The following is a 23446-nucleotide window of genomic DNA, read 5'->3' on the forward strand; positions in this document are numbered from 1 at the left end:
AGAAACATGAATAACAATTTTTACTTGACTGACAAATTAATAATCACTTTAGTAATCATGGAATAGAAGAGAATGACAATATAAAATGTATGAGAGGGACATATCACCTCTTGTCTTGCTGCTACCTCATCAGCTCATCCATTAAGCAAGTGACTATCATTTGAAACTATAAGAATCCAAGGTTGTAGGAGAGTGATGATACTTTCAGCAAATATAATTTAAATATGTTTCTAATACTGTTTTCAATTGAATAGCCCAGAACTGAATTATGCATATAATATATATATATATATACATACAAAGAACATGCTTATTTTTGTCTCAAAGATTTTTTTCAACAGAAGCTATAGTGTGTGTGTATGATTTCCTGGCAGGAACAAGTCCAAAAATAAGGTTGAAACCCAATACTCTCTCAAAGTTCAGACTAGTTTCAAGTGAATAGCAAGAGAATCAGATATAATAAGCTCTGTGGATCCATCAATGATAATTTTTTTTTGACAGGCAGAGTGGATAGTGAGAGAGAGAGAGAGAGAGAGAAAGGTCTTCCTTTGCCGTTGGTTCACCCTCCAATGGCAGCCACGGCCGGCGTGCTGCGGCCGGCGCACCGCGCTGATCTGAAGGCAGGAGCCAGGTGCTTCTCCTGGTCTCCCATGGGGTGCAGGGCCCAAGCACTTGGGCCATCCTCCACTGCACTCCCTGGCCACAGCAGAGAGGTGGCCTGGAAGAGGGGCAACCGGGACAGAATCCGACGCCCAGACTGGGAATAGAACCCAGTGTGCCAGCACCGCTAGGTAGAGTATTAGCCTAGTGAGCCGCGGCACCAGCATCAATGATAATTAATGTAAAACTGTCATATACCTAACACTGAGAACACTAGAAATGCTAGATATTAAAATTTTTAAAGAATTTTTTTCTATTTTTTTAACTTTTATTTAATGAATATAAATTTCCAAAGTACGACTTATGGATTACAATGGCTTCCCCCCCATACCGTCCCTCCCACCCACAACCCTCCCCTTTCCCACTCCCTCTCCCCTTCCATTCACATCAAGATTCATTTTCGATTATCTTAATATACAGAAGATCAGCTTAGGATACATTAAGTAAGGATTTCAACAGTTTGCTCCCACACAGAATATAAAGTGAAAAATAATAGATGATTATTTTTTAAATGATGATGAAATCAGAGCAGACCTATTGTCATGTTTAATCCCAGTGAGAGTCAAGTTGGGAATTGATAATTTTTTTTTTTAACAGAAGATCAGTTTAGTATACATTAAGTAAAGATTTCAACAGTTTGCACCCCCATAGAAACACAAAGTGAAATATATTGTTTGAGTACTCATTATAGCATTAAATCTCAATGCACAGCACATTAAGGACAGAGATCCTACATGAGGAGTAAGTGCACAGTGACTCCTGTTGTTGACTTTACCAATTGACACTCCTGTCTATGGCATCAGTAATCTCCCTATGCTCCAGTCATGAGTTTCCAAGGCTATGGAAGCCCTCTGAGTTCTCCGACTCTTATCTTGTTTAGACAAGGTCATAGTCAAAGTGGAGGTTCTCTCCTCCCTTCAGAGAAAGGTACCTCCTTCTTTGAAGACCTGTTCTTTCCACTGGGATCTCACTTGCAGAGATCTTTTGCCAGAGTGTCTTGGCTTTCCATGCCTGAAATACTCTCATGGGCTTTTCAGCCAGATCCGAATGCCTTTAGGGCTGATTCTGAGGCCAGAGTGCTATTTAGGACATCTGCCATTCTATGAGTCTGCTGAGTATCTCACTTCCCATGTTGGATCACTCTCCCCTTTATTTATTCTATCGGTTAGTGTTAGCAGGTACTAGACTTGTTTATGTGCTCCCTTTGACTCTTAGTCCTTTCATTATGATCAATTGTGAACTGAAATTGGTCACTTGGAATAGTGAGATGGCATTGGTACATGCCACCTTGATGGGATTGAATTGGAATCCCCTGGTATGTTTCTAACTCTACCATTTGGGGCAAGTCAGCTTGAGCATGTCCCAAATTATACATCCCTTCCCTCTCTTATTCCCACTCTTATGTTTAACAGGGATCACATTTCAGTTAATTTTCAACACTTAAGAATAACTGTGTATTAATTACAGAATTAAACCAGTCATATTAAGTAGAACAGACAAAAAAACTACTAAGAGGGATAATGTATTAAGTTGTTCATTAACAGTCAGCGCTATGCTGATCAAGTCACCATTTCCCATAGTGTCCATTTCACTTCAACAGGTTTCCTTTTTGGTGTTCAGTCAGTTGTCACCGATCAGGGCGAACATATGGTATTTGTCCCTTTGGGACTGGCTTATTTCACTCAGCATGATGTGTTCCAGATTCATCCATTTTGTTGCAAATGACTGGATTTCGTTGTTTCTTACTGCGGTATAGTATTCTAAAGAGTACATATCCCAGAATTATTAAATGCTAAGGGAAAACTGTAAAACAAGGGTTTGTAAGTGTGTGCGTCTGTGTGTGAGAGAGAGAGAGAGAGAGAGAGAGAATGAGAGCAAGAGAGACAGAGAGACAGAGGAGAGAGAGATAGAGACAGAGAAATAGGAAGGTAAATGTTGAACATGATAAAAATAGTGGTAGTCCAGGAATTAGGAAAGTGGAATTCAGACAAAATCTTTAGCACAGATCTCTGTGAAGTGTGCCATCTCAGAAAAAAATACTTACACGTCCTCATCTAAACAAATGGGAAGTATTAAACTAATCTTACACAGTTGTTGTGATGGGAAAAAACGTAGTGTGTGAAGCACTATTTAGCTCCAGTCCTACCACGTGGGAGGTGAGAGGTGCCATTCAAGTTTCTCTTATAGGAAGTTTTCTCTTTCAGGACCCTTCACTCCTCATGACTGCCAGGCTCTGGGACACATCCCTCTTCTGACATGCAGAGCCAGGGAAGAGTCTGGGCCATCTCTGATGTTGATAGTTTGCACCTATTCTATAGAGAGCTTGCCACTATATTTAACCTGTTCCTATTCAATTCTCAGAATCCCTTGGTAGGTACCATCTTACTGGATTTCTAAGTGTTGCTGCTCTATCTCCAGAAAAGGTGCTCACTTCAGAGATTGTGCCAATGGTTTGTCAGCATGTATGGATAAAATATTAGGACTTTGAATGTTCTGATATTTTTACAAGTTCTATCATGTGTGCAATTTTAAACCACAGGGAAACTGTATCAAAGCAGATATATACATTAAATGCATAAATGAATATTGTTGTGTTACTAAAGGATAACTTATTTAATACTATAAAATTCATCAGAGTGTTTCACCAATATTACCATTTAATTTTCATTACAATTCTATGATCAACCCCTTTTACAGAAAAGAAACACAACTCAAAATGAGAGGTTAAGTAACTGACCTAGATAACCAGATTTATTTGGAGATCGAAAATGATTGAATAAGGAAAACACATGCTGATTTGACCACAGGAATAAAATAGAAGAAAAGGGAAGGAATTGCATTCCTAAGGTACAGCTGGAAAGAAGCTTTTGTAGTGGAATTCTACACAAACAAGCGATATGCAGCAGAAACAGTGCAATCCCAGAGCAGTGAGCAGGACACTGCCGGCAACTGGGATTGCTGGTGGCTGGAGGAGACACCAGCTTCTTGGAGTCAGGTGAGAGGATCCTGCGGCAGGTAGCAGCACTGGTGTTCCTGCCTGAGAGAGAATCTAGCGGATCCCACTGACTGTGAGTCCAGCCTGAAGTGCTAGTGGTGGGGGTGGGGGGAGCGGGTGCCCACTTAACCCTATGAAGAGAGAGCGCGCTGCTTTCCTCCCTTCTCCCATGAGAAGGCCTCCAGTGACTAGCAGGGAGGAAGAACCATCTCAAGATGAAAAGAGGCTGCTGTGGCCCATGCATGACTCGGGGATTTTACTGCAGGGATAAATCTGTGGACACCACTGACTGAGTCTGGCCTGTAGAGCTGGCGGGGGCAGGGCACTGGGGCCTGTGTAGTTCTCCCTTCCCTTCATTCTGTTAAGCTTTCTGAACTCGACTTGGCAAAGCAGAGCACCAACCAGCTCCTATCTAGCAGCTGTGGCTCTCAGAATGGGGAGACTTGCAGAACTGAGCGTGCATCCCTGGCTCCCCATGACTGTGGGGGCCCTGTCTACTATGACTGTGGTAATTCTGTGACAGTGAGATAGGGTGTGGGGTGTGGCTGGGTTTTGGCAACCACTGTGTCTCACTTCAGAGGCTCAGAGTTCCCTGAGTGCCCGGTGTGGTTCGTCACAGAGGGTCCTGCACTCACACTCAGGACACACAGATCCTTTGTGTGGTTGCTGAACCTGCATACGTGGGGTTTATAGCCACTCGAGGCTCACACTAGGCAATTGGTTCACCTTGGCAGAGAGGGGGTGAGGCTGTGATTATTCCAGCTGACATGATCATATCCTCTACCCAGCTACCAATGGAGATCTACCACACTCACTTGGGAGTCAATCTGGACTCTTGCCCCACCCTTGAGCACTGGCCAGAGCTCCCTGATCCCATCCAGCACATGTCTTCGGATATCCACTGGAGGAGCAGGAGCAGGCATTCCATTAAGCCACAGAGGCATACTTCAAAGAAAGGCCCTCAGAGGACAAAACCAACAAATGTTTCAAACTATGTAAAATATTTATAAAAATACAAGAAACACGATCAAGGAAGATGACTCCTAAAAAGGAAAACAACAACACTTCAATATTATAATGTTAAGATGAAGAGATTGATGAAATGCCTAAAAAAGAATTCAAAAGAATGATCATAAGATTATTCAAAAAAAAAATAACAACACAGAAAAGCAAATACATGAGTTAAGGAAATCCATACATGACAAGGATAAAAAATTCTGCAATATCAGAAATGAAGATTTCAATATGTCACACAAAAATACAGTGGAAAACCTTGGTGAGGCAAAAGAAAAGATATCCAAACTAAAAGACAAATCATTGGAATATTTCAGCCAGACAAAAAGAAGAAAAAATTAGCAAAACTAAAAACAGTGTTTAAGATCTGTTATTTGCTTGATGTGTTTCAAAAATAAGATTTTGGGTGCATATATGCTTATCTGCCTGGTGAATTGATGTTTTTCTCTTGAGATTTTTGATTTAAAGTGTATTTTGCCTGTTATAGTAATTCTTCACTCTTTTGATTGCCATTTGCATAGAATGATAGTAAAGACTTAAGATCCATGAAATCAAGTAGAAATCCATATGTACACATTTAATTTAATAAATAAATAAATAATGCAAGTGTGAAGAGACAGTTATATGGTCGCAAAGTATTCCTGTATTTCAAAAAATAAAAGTAATTTTCTAGAGCCTGGCAAACATTATCTAACAAAAGTCATCAAAACATTCCATCCAATAACAGAATGCACTGAAACTGTGTTGCCAACTAAGATGCAAGAAGAAAAACACAACAGGATGTCTAAGATATACTGAGGAATATGCAAAACTTGAATGTAATCATAAGAAAAGATCAGGCAAATTAGAATCAGAGATTTGTCAGCAAAACAAATGCTTATCTAATACAAAGTCATGAAAAACAGGAAAGGTTATGGAATCATTCCAGATTCAATGCAGTTGAAGATACATGAAAGACAAATGCAACATATAATTCTGGATGGAATTCTTTTGTTTGTAAAGACCTAGAAAATTTGATAGAACTGAAATGAGACCTACATATTACATAGTCCTGCTAGACCCATGGCGGTTTCATAACTTGAAAAGCTGTATTGCAGTTATTTAGGGAAATGTCCAGGTTTACAAATTGTTTGGGGAAATTAGATTTTTGTACAATTCTAAAACATATTCTTTCTTAGTTTGAGATGACTTCCAAAAAAAGGAAGCAAAGAAATTTCAAAAGGATTGTTAGGCAAAGAACTAGATTTAAAAAGCAAGAGACAAGACGCAAAGAATGAGCAAAAGTGATGTGAAAGGATAACGCCACCAGGACCAGACCCTGCATGCCTCTTGTGACGCCTCTGTCCTGCACACACTAGACACTGCGCTGGCTGCAGCATCCACTGCCACCTGGGAGGCGTCTCTGCCATCACTCTTTTCTGCTGTCTGTTTGTATGCTTGTTTTTATATTAGTTTTCTTTTCTGTTTGTGCAGGTGTAGAGTAGCACCTGCTTCAAAATCCAGAAAGGCTGCATCTGATTCGCTGAGGCTTAGTGAGATGCCTAGACCTCCCTGGGAAGAACTATAGGATGATCAGAACTGTTTTTGTGGAGCTAGAGGATAAAATAAGAGGACTTCACTGCCTCCAACTAAATTTAGGATTTTGGAATTTTCTGAACACAGAATCCTTTTTCCACACACTAAAATTATTTTTAAAAAGTGACTTCACTGGAGTCAGTTCTCTGGTGTAGCAGTAAAGCTTCCCTCTGTGGTACCAGCATCCCATAGGGGCACTGGTTCGAGTCCCAGCTACTCCACATCCGATCCAACTCTCTGCTATGGCCTGGGAAAGCAGTAGAAGATGGCCCAAGCCATTGGGCCCTTGCACCAACGTGGGAGACCAGAAGTTCCTGGCTCTTAGTTTCGGATCGGCACAGCTCCAGCCATTGCAGCCATCTGGGAAGTGAACCAGTGGATGGAAGTCCTGTCTCTCCCTCTCTCTCTCTCTCTCCTTCTCTCCCTCTCTCTCTCTCTCCCTCTCTCTCTCTCTCTGCCTCAGCCTCTGCCTCTGCCTCTGCCTCTCTGTAACTCTGCCTTCACTGTTCCTAAAACAGCCTCAATTTCTGCCTCCAGTTCCAAATCAAGGATCTCTGAATGATCCCTATTCATGAGATATTTCTAAATAGGTATTCTCACTAGTTATTCACTAATGAGAAAAGGAAGTATATGTTCATTCAGAGTCTTGTACATGGACATTTACAACAGCTTTATTCAAAATAGACAAAATAGGAAATTGCCCCAAAGTTAATAGATAAGCAAAGTATGATACCTCAAGGCATGGAATACCATGCACAAACATCAGTGAATTCCAAAATCATCATGCTAAATGAAAAAAGTCAAGTACAAACACTGCACTGTTGTCCCATTTATATAAAATTCCAAAAATTCAAATCAGTCTATCATGATAGAAAAAGCAGGTCAGTTTGTTTCCCTGGATAGGGTAAAGAGGGATTGGTGGGCTACAGAGGGTCAGGAGGGTAGAATGGAAATGTCTCCTATCCAGATCACAGCATTCATTTCATTGACACAGACATCTGTAAAACTCACTTAACACTTTATATGGATGATTTTTATTGTATGTATTTTATGCCAAAATAAAGTTCAATAACTAAGTAAAACTAATATAGTTCTACATAGAGTGTCACTCTTGCAAACAGGGATTCTCCTTTAGCCTAACTCCCAGAATGTAGACTCCAATGGTGTTGAGCTAGTGAGTAAGAAATAAGCATTTGATGCATGTAGTTCCTGAGATTGTACAGTTGTTTGTTATCACAGCAGAAGCTAACAAATTTATTACTTTATTATCTTTAATTGTGACCCCAGAAATTTCAACTGTGGGGTAGATCTGACTGATTTCATGTCAGTCCCACCTTGCACCTATTTTTTGTGTTTATGCAATGCAGTTGTATCCAATATGACCTACATGAAAAACTCTCTTTCTATTGGTGTTATGAAGTATGAATATGAGGGCAGAATAACCCAATCTATCCTACCTTCTTAAAGATTAAAGAACATTGAAGAGGGAAAAGTGAGTTATATCACTAATTAGGGTAATTAGGAAGCCATAATACTGGACTACCAATTTTGTGAGGTGATAAATGTCTCATTTTAAAAGTCCATTTGAATTGACTTTTATTACTTGTAGCTAAAGACATCCTAATTGATATATACATTCATACAATATTATATTAACACTGTTAGATCCTTAAAAAGTGTCATATGCAAAGATATTTCTCTTAAAAATACTGTTATCTTTACGATTATTTTCCTTTCTCCATCAAAATGTCCTAATTCTGGTTCATTCTCATCCTTCTCCAAAGTGTCTAATGTTGGAGGAAATAGTATTGACTTCTCAAGATTTCTAAAATGATAGGTATCTGTCATCTATTGCAACAGAGCTTTTTTAAAGATGGATGCATTAGCCCTGAATATTTCTTTTATTTGATCATTGAAAACTTGCAAGCACAAGATAGAAGTCATAGTTTCCCACTCTATCATTAACCCAGGTAGATTTAGCTGTATTTTGTTCCTTCATTTATTGTTATTATCACTCAACTCCATTTAATTTTAGTACCTTGCCATTATTCCATATGTTGCCAAATTTTCTAGTACTTTGTCAATGTATAATTCAATTATAGCCAACTTTGTCCAGCTACCAATTCACGTATTATGACCTTTCACATTTCTACCTATAATCAACTCTTTACTACATAGGCAAGAGGTAGTATTCTTCCTATCATTTCTATTACCTGCTTTAACATGCAACTAAACTGGATATTACTTCAATTAGAGTTTCCACATTATATTGAGATTCCTCTGTTATCATTGTTTGTAGTCTAACTGAGATTCTAGGGTTATTTAAACTAAAGCGAAGATGAGTCTGGATTGGAGTAACCTTGGAGATTTTAATGTCCTCTTGCAGCCAATGAGTCGCCCACAAAACAGATAATGCTACATCTCAGCATGTCTCAGAAGTCAACATTTTTTATGAAGACATATGAGTTCCAAGAAACCTTTTTCTCCTCAACTCAGCTTTCAGAGCATTATCCAATTTCAGCCTTTTCCAAAAACAACACATTAATCTATGTGATAGGACAAGAAGGTGAAGAAACTGTTACCAAGAGAGGAAGTATTCATCTTCTTCTTGTTTGCTCTAGGCATCCTATGACATTTTAATCATTAATAAATGGCCTTAGCTAGACATTTAGCAATGGGCAGGCCTCCTTCATGTCCGAATAAATTTTAATTGCAATTCAAAGCAATTAGTGCAGATTGATAAAGAACAACTTTATGGATGGTATTATCCTGAGTCTGCCCCAGAATCAAAATAGAAAAAAAAAAAAAAAAACCTGAACCACTTATCAAAAGAAAGTTCACATTCACAGAGAGCCCAAGGTTAGAGAACTTAATAATAACGGGTTATATAATAGTCCTATCAAAACCAATAGCAGCGGATAAAGTGCCATTCAAAAGGCAGCAGGGACCTACCAAAAATCAACTCCATTTCTTCTGTATTTAGCTTCAGGACATTTTAGAAATCCAGGCCTGAGTGTCAGTGAGGCACCTCATCAAACCCCAAATTGCTTCTCCTCTCCCCTCCCCCAGGTCCGTTGAGATAAAAAGTAAACCTGCATGTCATCAGGCCAACAATGTCACTCGAAATCATGGCTCAGCGTGATTGTCTCTAATGGAGGCACAAGCACACAGGACAGCATGGGTCTGGAATTTTACCCGGTATGACTCCAAAGACTAGTTCAGCCATTCTATAGATAAACTCCACCTATAAAATAAAGCCAGGTATGTGAAGCATGAAATAAAATTGACACTATTTTAACAGTGCAGTGGAGTGAAATGCATCCAGTGAGGTCTTATCAGAACAGATGAACGCAGAAGAAAAGACCAGATATTTTCCTAAAATGCAAAATTACTATTTTGATATTCAGTCGGAAGAAAAGTAGAGATCAAGTTGAAAAAAATATAATAGTTGATGTCTTCTTTGTCAAGACCCCCGTACCTCTCTTTATTTATCCTCTCTAGTAAACCTTGAAGTGCAGAATGAGTTCTTCATGCAGGTGTCTGGAGATTGGAGAAAGCCACAACAACATTAAAGGACAGATCTCCTTCCGTCTAGAGGAGGTAGACTGGAGCTAGTGAAACACAGAATACATTATAGACTTTCAAATCTAAATAATTTGAAAGGAAACACAGATCCATGTACCCACTTAAAAATGCTTTAAAATGACCATCTGTGAATATGTACAGCACATATAAGCTTTGTGCTTGTGTGTGTGTATGTGTGTGTGTGTGTATTCAAAGGGGAAAATGGAAATTTAATATTATTAAGGCAATTTCTCTAAAATTCCAATAAGGACACAAATTCTTCTCTTTCTCATGACCATTGAAACAAACATTGCTGGTTCTTTACCCAAGTACCTTTTCCCATTTTCCTTTCTTTACAAATCTTCCCCTTTTCATGTTGCCATGTGTTTCAAGAAAGAAGGGAACCAATCCATACCTGGAGTAAGTTATGGTTAAGATAATCCAACTATAGTGTTTTCATTTACCTCTGAAGGACTGACTAAGCTTTAAATCTCATCACAGTTAAGCAAATGTTTTCAACCATCAAATTATTTTCAATAAATTTCAGTATTTCAACTTAGATTATAACTATCTACAGCCTAACGTGAATGCCCAGTCTTCTGCTCTGTACTGTATAGTACCAGTCCTTGCTTTAAGTAAGTAAAGATCAATTGTATACTACCTGAATGATCATTTAACTACACTAATGTCTGAAAAAATTCCCAAAGGAATAACTATTAACTAGTGGGTTATTTTTAAAAAAATCACAAATGTCTGCCCCATTGCAGAGTAATTTTGCTTTAAACTATACTTCTAAAGGTCAATATATTACTAATAACATATTCACAATAGTATTTTATCATATCTTTTTTATTCCAGTTACTGATTTTTTTAAAAAATGTCAGTACTTGGATTATAACTTCATTTAACGACTGCTCTGATGACCTTACATGGAAAAAAATTCAAATGCTTTCAAATTTTAAATGTTATCATAATATCTTAATATATACTAAATTGATCTTCTGTATATAAAGATAATTGAAAATGAATCTTGATGTGAATGGTATGGAAAAGGGAGTGGGAGATGGGAGGGGTGCAGGTGGGAGGGAAGTTATGGGGGGGAGAGCCATTGTAATCCATAAACTGTACTTTGGAAAATTATATTATATCTGAAGGCAGGAGCCAGGTGCTTCTCCTGGTCTCCCATGGGGTGCAGGGCCCAAGGACTTGGGTCATCCTTCACTGCCTTCCTGGGCCACAGCAGAGAGCTGGCCTGGAAGAGGGGCAACCAGGAAAGAATCCGGCGCCCTGACCAGGATTAGAACCCGGTGTGCCAGCACCACTAGGTGGAGGATTAGCCTATTGAGCCCCGGCGCCGGACCTAAATTAAAGTTAAAAAAAATGTTATCACAATAGCTTTGCTTCAAAAATGATACAATACAAAGACAGTCACAGGCATGTTGACACATATGAACCCTGAGAGTACTCCCGTCATGGGACAAGAACAAAGTCACAGTTTATAATTCACTGAAACTGTCAATTTGAGATTATGGATTTTAAATTCTTTTAAATTGACAGTTGCAAAACTTCCTTTTTTGCTTCAAATAAAGTTTTACTACTTTTTTTTTATTTTTCTTTCAAATTTGTAGTTTTCTAATAATTTGAGAGTACATATGTATCTTAATAATATAAAACATCATGCTGAGTGAATTAAGCCAGTCCCAAAGGGACAAATATCATATGTTCTCCCTGATCAGCGACAACTAACTGAGCACCAAAGGGGAAACCTGTTGAAGTGAAATGGACACTATGAGAAACAGTGACTTGATCAGCTCTTGTGCTGACTGTTGATGTACAGTGTAATACTTTATCCATTTTAGTATTTTTTTCTTTGTTTTGTTCTAGTACTATTGGTTGAACTCTGTAATTAACACACAATTATTCTTAGGTGTTTAAATATTAACTAAAAATGATCCCTGTTAAATATAAGAGTGGGAATAAGAGAGGGAGGAGATGTACAATTTGGGACATGCTCAATCGGACTTGCCCCAAATGGTGGAGTTAGAATCATGCCAGGGGATTCCAATACAATCCCTTCAAGGTGGCATATACCAATGCCATCTCACTAGTCCAAGTGATCAATTTCAGTTCACAATTGATCACACTGATAGGTCTAAGAGTCAAAGGGATCACACAAAGAAGACTAATGTCTGCTAATACTAACTAATAGAATCAAAAAGGGAGAGAAAGTTCCATCATGGGAAGTAGGATACACAGCAGACTCATAGAATGGCAGATGTCCTAAATAGCACTCTGGCCCCAGAATCAGCCCTTAAGACATTCGGATATGGCAGAAGAGCCCATGAGAGTATTTTAAGCATGGAAAGCCAAGACACTCTGGGAAAAAAAAGAAAGAAGAAGAAGACCTAAATGAAAGATCTCTGCGAGTGAGATCCCAGTGGAAAGAATGGGGCCATCAAAGAAGGAGGTACCTTTCTCTGAAGGGAGGAGAGAACTTCCACTTTGACTATGACCCTGTTGGAATAAGATCGAAGTCAGTGAACTCAAAAGGCTTCCATAGCCTTGGCAACTCATGACTGGAGCATAGGGAGATTACTGATGCCATAAACAGGAGGGTCAAATTGTTAAGTCAACAACAGTAGTCACTGTGTACTTACTTCTCATGTGGGATCTGTCTTTAATGTGTTGTCCAATGTGAAGTAGTGCTATAACTAGTACTGAAACAGTATTTTACACTTCGTGTTTCTGTGTGGGTGCAAACTGATGAAATCTTTACTTAATATATACTAAATTGATCTTCTGTATATAAAGAGAATTGAAAATGAATCTTGATGTGAATGGAATGGGAGAGGGAGCGGAAGATGGGAGGGGTGCAAGTGCGAGGGAAATTATGGGGGGGAGAAGCCATTGTAATCCATAAACTGTATTTTGGAAATTTATAAAATAAAACTTCTGTTCCTACTGATTAAAAAAAATAAGAATTGTCCACTCTTCTTTGAAAAGACTGACATCTGCCAAACTCCATCTAACTAGTCAATAATAGAAATATGTTTTCAGTGGTTTTTTTTTTTTTTTGTGGTTTGTGATTCCCTAATTTTATCTTAATTTTTAAATGTTGCTATAGTAAAATTAACAAACATAAAAATTGTACATATTTATAGAGTATTTATAGTGCTATTTTGGTGTATGTATACATTGTGTAGGCACCAGAGTAAATATATTTATCTCTTTAAACATCTAACATTTCTTTATTGTGAAACATCCAAAATCCTACTAGTTTTTGTTTTGTTTTGCGTTTTCATAGTAACATTAACATTATCTGTCATCACCATACTGTGCAATAGATGGCAAAGTGTCCTTACTCCCAGAGATTCCAAGATGGCAGAATTGGGAATAGACATGCTCCTTTAGATGAGGGGAAAATAGCAAAAGAAAAGCAGAACTGCATTCCCAGGGGAGAGTTGGGGAGATGTTTGCAGTGGAAATTTTACAGAAGGAAGAGGGACACCAGGGAGCAGCATGGAAGGTGGGAATGCATAGCAATGAGCACAAGAAACCACACATGACCCCCACAGCTGGGAACTGGAAGAGACACCATCTTTGGAGAGTGAAGTGAGAACAGACTGCAGCAGCCCATGCCACTGGTGATATTGCCTGAGGGAGAGCCTTGCAGACCACAGTCTTTGAATGCAGCCTGGAGCCCTAATGGAAGGCAGGGTACCTGTCTGATCCAGCTAAAGAAAAGCAGGTTTATCAGCCCCACCCCCACCCCACCACTGCCAAGGGCACCAAGGAACTGGCGGGCAAGGGGAGAAGGCACCATCTTTACACAAGTAGAGGCTGTAGCAGCTCTGTGTCCCTGTGCAATCAGAGAATTTGACCAGAGGGAAAAATCTGACAGTCTGGCTGAGAGGGTTAACAGGCAGCTAACCACCCACACAGGTCTGTGAGGTGCCCCCACCCTGTTAATAAAACAGGCTCCAGGGCTCCAACTGCAAAGGAGGAGCTCCCACAGGCAGCAGGCTCTGAGAGCATCACTAATCTCTCTGTGGACGGGAGAAGCTACTGGGGTGGAGTGGACCCCAGTGTGCGATGATGTGGGAAGCCTGACTGCAAGATAGAGCACAGGGTGTAGCTGGGTCTCTGGTAAATCACTGTGTCTGGTATCAGAGACTCAGAGCTCCCGGAGTGCCTGAGCTGGGTCATTGCAGAGGGATCCATGTTCACACTGAGGATTGCACAGGTCCTTTGTGTGATTCATGTGGCAGCACAGGCGAGTGTTGCACCGCTGTGGGCTAACTGTGGCCACTGATCACTTTGGAAGATGGTTCCTAATGTCCTAAGAGACATATGTTCCCAGGGAGATTGCAAGATGGCAATATGAGGAACGGCTTCTGTGGTAGGCTAAGGATAAGCAGTTAAAAAAATGTAGGAAGTACATCCTAAGGGGAGAGTTAGAAAGAATTTCCAAAGCAGAAATTCTACAGAAGGAAGAAAAATGCCATGGATCTGAGTGCAAGGGGTGTAGACACAGCACTAACACAGTCACAGCACATGACTCCAGCAGCCGAGAGGTAGAGGGAGAGCCAGCTTTGCAGACTGAGGTGAGATCAGGCTGCAGCAAACAAGGGCATTGATGATACAGCCAGAAGCAGAGTATGCCATGAGTCCAACCTGGAGCCCTAAGGGGGAAAGGGTGATCGCTGACCCAGGAAAGAAGAGGGCCATGTTTCTCTCACTCCATCCCCCCAAAAACAATGCTTGGCAAACAGTTAAGAGAGGGCAGGCCCCATTTGGGGCATAAGCAGCAGCTGTGGAAGCTCTTGTGCATGTGCACGGCAACTGGCTGAGACAAGACAGCATCCTCTCAGCAGTACTAGTGGCAGCAGCTCTGGCTCAACTGGCAGGGAAAAGGCAACATCCAGCCAGCAACTGCTGTGTGTGCGTGTGATCCAGAAATTGTAGCAGAGGGAAAGATCTGCGTTCCCACTGACTCTGAGTCTGGCTGGGAGAAATGACAGGAGGCTGGGCACCCATGAAGGACTGTGAGGCACCCATAGCCTCCAGGGCTCAAACCACATAGGCAGAGCACCCACAAGCAGCTGGCTCTGGGAATGTCTGCCTCTCTGTGGACCTGAAAGGCTAGTGGGGTGGAGCGGGTCCTCTATACCCCATGACTGTGGTAGCCTTGTGTGCTGAGGCTGTGGGTCATCTGTGACTGCATGACAGGGTGCAAGGTGTAGCTGGGTCTCTGGGCAATCAGTGTGCAGCTCCATACACTCAGAGCTCCCTTATTGCCTGGGGAGGGTCAATGCAGTGGGATCCTGCTCACAATGAGGACTGCACAGACCCTTTTTGCAGTTTATATGACAGCACAGGTGAATATAGCACCCACCAAGGGCTAACATCCAGGCAATGATCACCTTGGAAAGAGTAGGTGAGGGTGTGGTCACATCAACAGAAGTAGCCATATACCTGCTTCTGTTAACAAGACAAGGTCACCATGCCCAACTAGTATGTCACCCTTGATACTCGTCCCACCCTGCAGCACAGACCAGTGCTCCTGGTCATACCCAGATCACACTTCCAGTTAGTGACTGAATGTACAGACATTCCACTAAGGCACAGAGGCATAGTTCAGAGGAAAAACCAACAAGTGTCTCCACAAACACATAGGAAATACATGAGGCAAGGATGCGGGGAAAAAGTTACCCTAATCCACTGCTGTGGGGAATGTAAACTGGCAAAGCCATTATGGAAGACAGCATGGAGATACTTCAGAATGCTCAAAATAGATGTACAATATGACTTAGCAATAAGACTCCTAGGAATTTACCCAAATGAAATGAAATCAGTATATAAAAGAGTTATCTGTACCTCCATGTTTTTTGCAGCTCACTTCATAATAGCTAAGATATAGAATCAAATCAGTTGTCCAACAACTGATGACTGGATAAAAAAATGTGGTATATATGCAATATCTATAAAACTATCAGACATAACAAAGAGTGAAATCTGGTCTTTTGCAACAAAATGGATACAACTGGAAACCATTATACTTAGTGAAACATACAAGTCCCCAAAAAACATATACCATATGTTTTCCCTGATCTCTGGGAACTAGGAGAGTACAAAAAAATGTCATGTAAGGGTTGGTACCATGGCTCACTTCGTTAATCCTCCACCTGCAGCGCTTCATCCCATGTGGGCGCTGGGTTCTAGTCCCAGTTGCTTCTCTTCCAGTCCAGCTCTCTGCTGTGGCCCAGGAAGGCAATGGAGAATGGCTCAGGTGCTTAGGCCCTGCACCTGCATGGGAGACCAGGAGGAGGCACCTGGCTCCTGGCTTTGGATCCACACAGTGCGCTGGCCGTAGCGGTCATTTGAGGGGTGAACCAACAGAAGGAAGACCTTTCTCTCTGTCTCTCTCTCTCTCTCACTGTCTAACTCTGTCTGTCAAAAATTTTTAAAAAGTCATGTATATGAGTGAATTAACATTTTGACGTTCTATGACTGTTTACAGCCTATGTCTCTACTGTTGAACAATATGTTTTTTCTTCTTACTTAGTTTAGGTTTTATCTTATGAGTATAAAATAAACCGAAAGTAGATCATTGGAAAAATTAAGAGAGGGAATAGAAGAGTAAGGAAGAGGAAGGGTGCAAGCATGGGCAGGAAGGAGGTTAGGGTGAGAAGTATCACTGTGCTCCTAAATCTGTGTATGTGAAATATCTGAAATTTGTTCGCCTTAATAATTTTAAAAATGTTAAAAAATATGAAACCTAAAAAAATTCTTGCTCCTATCTAATTATAACCTAGGACTCCATAATTTTTCACCAATTCATCCCAAATCCAAATAATTTTTTCTCTAGTCTTAGAATTCTGAGGGTTCTTTATTTGAATATAGTCTGTCATGTAATACATCCTTAAGAATATAGGTTTATTATCTGACTCAGATTAAAGTGTTTAAACATACAAAACCTTTAAGCTAACAGGAAATATATAGTATATGGAGTCATCTCATTTCTGAACAAAAATGAATTCTAATTCTTTAAAATTATAACTGAGTTCTGTGGCTTTGTGATCTATAGTTACCAGCAGCCACAGCCTAGTAATAGCCAATGCTTCCTCAAACATTTAGGCATTTTTAAAAATTATCTGTAGAAAGTTTTCACCAAAAAGGAAAACTGTTAAAATGAAATGAACACTATGAGAAACGGTGACTTGATCAGCACTCACCCTGACTGTTGATGAGCAGCTTAATATGTTATCCCTCTTAGTATTTTTTTTGTTTGTTCTACTTAATACTTTTGGTTGAATACTGTAATCAATACACAATTCTTTTTTTTTATCTTTTATTTAATGAATATAAATTTCCAAAGTATGACTCATGGGTTACAATGGCTTCCACCCCCCATACCGTCCCTCCCACCCACAACCCTCCCCTTTCCCACTCCCTCTCCCCTTCCATTCACATCAAGATTCATTTTCGATTCTCTTAATATACAGAAGATCAGCTTAGTATACCTTAAGTAAGGATTTCAACAGTTTGCTCCCACACAGAAACATAAAGTGAAAAATAATAGATGATTTTTTTTTAAATGATGATGAAATCAGATCAGACCTATTGTCATGTTTAATCCCAGTGAGAGTCAAGTTGGGAATTGATAATTTCTTCTTCTTTTTTTTTTTTTTACAGAAGATCAGTTTAGTGTACATTAAGTAAAGATTTCAATCGTTTGCACCCCCATAGAAACACAAAGTGAAATATACTGTTTGAGTACTCGTTATAGCATTAAGCCTCAATGTACAGCACATTAAGGACAGAGATCCTACATGAGGAGTAAGTGCACAGTGACTCCTGTTGTTGACTTTACCAATTGACACTCCTGTTTATGGCATCAGTAATCTCCCTATGCACCAGTCATGAGTTTCCAAGGCTATGGAAGCCCCTTGAGTTCTCCGACTCTTATCTTGTTTAGACACGGTCATAGTCAAAGTGGAGGTTCTCTCCTCCCTTCAGAGAAAGGTACCTCCCTCTTTGAAGACCTGTTCTTTCCACTGGGATCTCACTCACAGAGATCTTTTTGCCAGAGTGTCTTGGCTTTCCATGCCTGAAATACTCTCATGGGCTTTTCAGCCAGATCCGAGTGCCTTTAGGGCTGATTCTGAGGCCAGAGTGCTATTTAGGACATCCGCCATTCTATGAGTCTGCTGAGTATCTCACTTCCCATGTTGGATCACTCTCCCCTTTATTTATTCTATCGGTTAGTGTTAGCAGGTACTAGACTTGTTTATGTGCTCCCTTTGACTCTTAGTCCTTTCATTATGATCAATTGTGAACTGAAATTGATCACTTGGAATAGTGAGATGGCATTGGCACATGCCACCTTGATGGGACCCATAACTGAAACAGAAATTGAAACAGTAATAAAGGCCCTCCCAACAAACACAATTCTTCTAAAGTGCTGAAACTTAACTGAAAAGTGATCGCTGTTAAATATAAGAGTGGGAATAAGAGAGGGAAGAGATGTGCAATTCGGGACATGCTCAAGCTGACTTGCCTCAAACGGTGGAGTTAGAAACATACCAGGGGATTCGAATTCAATCCCATCGAGGTGGCATGTGCCAATGCCATCTCACTAGTCCCAGTGATCAATTTCTGTTCACAATTGATCGTAATGATAGGACTAAGAACCAAAGGGATCACATAAACAAGAATAGGGTCTGCAAATACTAGCTGATAGAATCAAAAAGGGAGAGAATGGTCCAACATGGGAAGTGAGATACACAGCAGACCCATAGAATGGCAAATGTCTGAACAGCACTCTGGCCTCAGAATCAGCCCTTAAGGCATGTGGATCCGGCTGAAATGCCCATGAGAGTATTTTAGGCATGGAAAGCCAAGACACTCTGGGGGAAAAAAAAAAAACCTAAATGAAAGATCTCCACGGGTGAGATCCTAGTGGAAAGAACAGGTCATCAAAGAAGGAGGTACCTTTCTCTGAAGGGAGGAAAGAACTTCCACTTTGACCATGGCCTTGTCTAAATATGATCAGAGTCAGTGAACTCAGGGGTTTCCATAGCCTTGGCAGCTCATGACAAGAGCCTGGGGTGATTACTGAGGCCATAAACAAGAGTGTCAATTTGTTAAGTCAACAACAGGAGTCGCTGTGCACTTACTCCTCATGTAGGATCTCTGTCCTTAGTGTGCTGTACATTGAGATTTAATGCTATAACTAGTACTGAAACAGTATTTTTCACTTTATGTTTCTGTGTGGGAGCAAACTGTTGAAATCTTTACTTAATGTATGCTAAACTGATCTTCTGTATATAAAGAGAATTGAAAATGAATCTTGATGTGAATGGAAGGGGAGAGGGAGTGGATAAGGGGAGGGTTGCGGGTTGGAGGGACATTATGGGGGGGAAGCCATTTTCTGTACTTTGGAAATTTATATTCATTAAATAAAAGTTAAAAAAAAGAAAACAAAAAAGAAAGTTTTCAAAATGACTATGATCATTAAAATTCATTTGGTCCAATATTTTTCTTCACCAATTTCTTCCTGACATTAGCTTTACATCTTCTCTATTCTACCACTCACTGACAAGAACATATAACTGTACAGCATGGGTACCTGGCTCCACCCATTCCCATTTTGCCATTTTTAGTTATGAAGAAAAGGCTCATATAGTGAGGGACCAAATATATTTATTCATTGTAGTACAGCTTTCTTTTGCCTATCATTATGTTTTATGTTGAGAATCAATAAGTTGTAGTAACTACAAGAACAGGGTCTTAAATCACACTGCTTATTGGCTGTGCAATATTACTCAGTTTTTGACACTCCAATTTCTTCATCTGTAGAAAGGAGATAATATTCCTATCTTATAAATTTGTTGGGAAGCTGAAGCAAGAGAATACCAATAAATTATTTGGGTAAATAATTTAAAGAACTCAAATTGCAGCCGATATATTGCTTTTAGGAGAAATGTTAAGATGATTTCCAAAATGGCAGCATCTCTGGGGATTCTCCATGTTCTTTGGAATGCAAGTAAGTCGATGGACAGATCTCACAGAAAACAGTATCTATGCTTTTTACACTTTTATTACTCTTAGCATTTCTGACATATAAAAAACTGTGAGATCAGAAGAGCATGTCACAGGTTAACACATCATCTGTAATTCTGGCATCCAAAATGATATGTACAGAATATCCATCATTTTCTCACCATTTGAATCTGCATTAAGTTTCCCTTTCTGACCAGCAATGTAGCTCTCTGAAAGAAAATGCTGAACTACAGGAAATAGAAATGAAATGATAATTTGAAAGGCAAACAGGAGCTATCAGTCAAATTTCTTTTTAAAATACAGTGTTTATTTCAGGCTACTTGTTGGTGACAACAGGGGAGAAAATCTTGATTCTGGTATATTTCTTGTCGGATGTGAAGCGCCTGCCTTACTTTGATATCTCATGGAAAATGGAAGGGGCAGGGGCCGATTACTGAATTTAAGTTGCTGGCTTCTTCAATGAAAGAGATTAGCAACGTTTCTCTTCATTTTGATTGCCATTGCCCCACTATTCATGTTTTGCATTTAAGATCAGTGTTCTTTTAAGCTAGAAATTATCTTTGCTCCCCAGACGGCCCTTAGTACTTCAATGAATCTTAAAGGAAAAGGAAAAAAAATGCACTCGAAAACAAAAAGACTTCATATTTTCCATGCTAACATCCTTCTTTCTTTTCATCCATCAGAAAGTAAAAGCTCTAAAATTGGAGTCTCCGACTCTGAACCATTAGCTAAGCCAGAGACCTTTCCCCATAGGAGCTGGGCAGCAGAGGGACTCCAGTGCCATGGCCAATGCTTTCATGAGTTTTAAGTGCCTATTGTAATTTAATAGCAACAAGTTTAGAAAAATAGAAAAGCAATAACTGGCATTCTCCTTCCCAAGGAAGTTCAATTAATTCAATTGGACCTTCAGTGGCTAAATTTTTACGAGTGTCTAACCTTATTTCAATGAAAATAAGTAGAATATCATTAATTTCTTTTGGACAGCACATTTGGTTGTGTGAAGAGGTTTGCATGCTTCAGCCTGTAACCTATTTCCCTTGATATATGAGCATTATTTTCCACTTATTTTAATGCAGAAGCCTAAGGCTAAGGTGTCAAATTTATCTTTTATTTTCTAATTTTTTCCTTATCCTTCCTCAGATGAAACACTATAATCAAAACCTGAAAACAGCAATTTTCCCCAGATAATACTTACAATTTTGACTTTAACCAGATTATCTCCTGTCTCTTTCTTTTCCTCATGAAATACAAATAAACAAAACCTAGTGGCCAGGAATGGTAAATACTTAATAGAAGATATTCTAAACCATTTAGTGAATTTCTTAAGTGAACAATGTCACTAACGGGATATTATAAAAAATTTTGTTGCCAAAAAATTCTTACAAACAACTGGGCTCAAACTTGACAAATTGAAAAGATATCCATCATGACAAGATGCTGTCTGCTCTCTATTCACGTTTTTCTCCATCTGCACCTCCTATTTCCTGTTCTCTGGTCATATAGTCTTCCACATTCCTCATACTGGGACACCCTTGGGCCTGCACTCTGGTGCAGTAGACTGGGCTACTGCCTGTGCTGCTGGCATCCCATATGGGCACCTGTTTGTCCCAGCTGCTCTGTTTCAGATTCAGCCCCTGGTAATGGCCTGGGAAAGCAGAGGAAGCTGGCCCAAGTACTTTGGCTCCTGCACCCACTTGGGAGACCCAGAAGTTCCTGGCTCTTGGCTTCAGTCGGGCCCAGGCATGACCATTGCAGCCATTTGGGGAGTGAATCAGCAGCGGAAGATCTCTTTGTGTCTCTCTTTCTGTCTGAAATTCTGCCTTTCAAATAAACAAAGAAATATTTTTAAAAATAGAGGGGCACTCCTGATTGAACTAGTCAACCCACACTTCCAGCTCCCTTCTACCTATCATCAACCAGACATAAACGGCCTGCAGCATGTTTGATTGTAATCTTCTAATTGGAGAGTCAATTTTACCACCACCTGTCTTTCATTCCATTCCCACTCCACCTTCACCCTTCCTGCAGCCTTGTGGAAGTCAGATCTGTAGCTGCAGCAGATATTTTGCTACCATAAAGAGTGACCCTCAAGAGGAATAGTGTGTTAAACAACCAGTGTTCCTACTGAGGAGCTCAGCCCTTACATGTAGCATACGCTGAGTTCCTTGTTGTAAACATTTCCACAAGGGACTATTTAAACCCAACAAGTGACATCATTCCCCATCAATTCAGGAAGAGGTGCACAATGAACACATCATTATACAAGAGCACTTCAAAAAAGCTCATAGAAAATGGAATTAAAAGATTAGGTAATTTTGGTGCCAAAATACTGAAATCCATATGAGGAGTCTACAAAAAAGTTCATGGAAAATGTGTACTGTGAAATATTATGTTGGTCAGCGCCGTGGCTCAATAGGCTAATCCTCCGCCTTGTGGCACTGGCACACCAAATTCTAGTCCCGGTCGGGGCGCCGGATTCTGTCCCGGTTGCCCCTCTTCCAGGCCAGCTCTCTGCTGTGGCCAGGGAGTGCAGTGGAGGATGGCCCGAGTCCTTGGGCCCTGCACCCCATGGGAGACCAGGAGAAGCACCTGGCTCCTGCCTTCGGATGAGCGTGGTGCGCTGGCCCCAGCGCGCCGGCCGCAGTGGCCATTGGAGGGTGAAACCAACGACAAAAGGAAGACCTTTTTCTCTGTCTCACTCTCTCACTGTCCACTCTGCCTTTCAAATAAAAATATTATGCAAGGATTTCAGTTTTTCTTGCACCAACATAAATATATATTAACTCAATTTTCCACAAACTCTTGCTGGTGTAGTATTTCCACCGTATAGTTCCAATGGACAGAAATAGACTCAAGTGCACAGATAATAGTGAAAGGTAAAAATAATGAGAAAGTGATGAGTTCTTTGTATTTACTACTTTTATTTTTAACATATTTTTCACAAAACTTATTATTTAATATTTATTTATTTGAATGTCAGAGTTACAGAGTGACAATGAGACAAAGAGAGAGAAAGAGAGATGCTTTATCAGCTGGTTCATCCCCAAATGGTTGCAATGACCAGGGCTGGGCCAGGCCAAAGCCAGGAGCTTCATGGGTGTCAGGGGCCCAGGGGATTCAGCCATTCTTTGCTGCCTTCCCAGGCACATTAGCAAGGAGCTGGATCAGAAGTGGAGCAGCTGAGACTTGATCCGGTGACCAGATGGGATGCTGACCCTGCAGTCAGCCACCCAACCTGCTACACTGTATTGTCAGCCCCACAAAACTTTATTTTTAATAATTTCTATTTCACAACTGCTCCCAAATTCCTGAAAATTTAACAATGCCCTCTCATAGGGTGACACCAGCACACCAGGGTTCAAGAGAGTCACGAACATGGTCCTGATAATGTTGAGATTTACCAAACAGTAGTTGAGCCAAGTCTGATTAATCTACTTACTCAGGTGTTTCTAACTGATGCACCCAACAAACTTTTCTTTCTCTGTTTTCTTGCTAACTGCATGCCTTTGCAGAGAAAACGTCCCTATTCAGATTAGCTCAACACTCATAAGGTTGAGCTCCTTCTCAAACTGG

The 23446-nt window shown here is 40.2% G+C and overlaps 1 long non-coding RNA gene across 11 annotated transcripts in view; it reads right to left on the reverse strand.

Moving 5' to 3' along the window:
* The window catches only part of LOC138843425 (uncharacterized), a 442121-nt gene that overhangs the window by 72431 nt on the left and 346244 nt on the right, over window positions 1–23446 (reverse strand). The gene's annotated exons all lie outside the window — the stretch shown is intronic.

Source organism: Oryctolagus cuniculus, chromosome 8 (assembly GCF_051225735.1).
Source record: "Oryctolagus cuniculus isolate XC-2025 breed Fujian yellow rabbit chromosome 8, ASM5122573v1, whole genome shotgun sequence".
NCBI lineage: Eukaryota > Metazoa > Chordata > Mammalia > Lagomorpha > Leporidae > Oryctolagus > Oryctolagus cuniculus.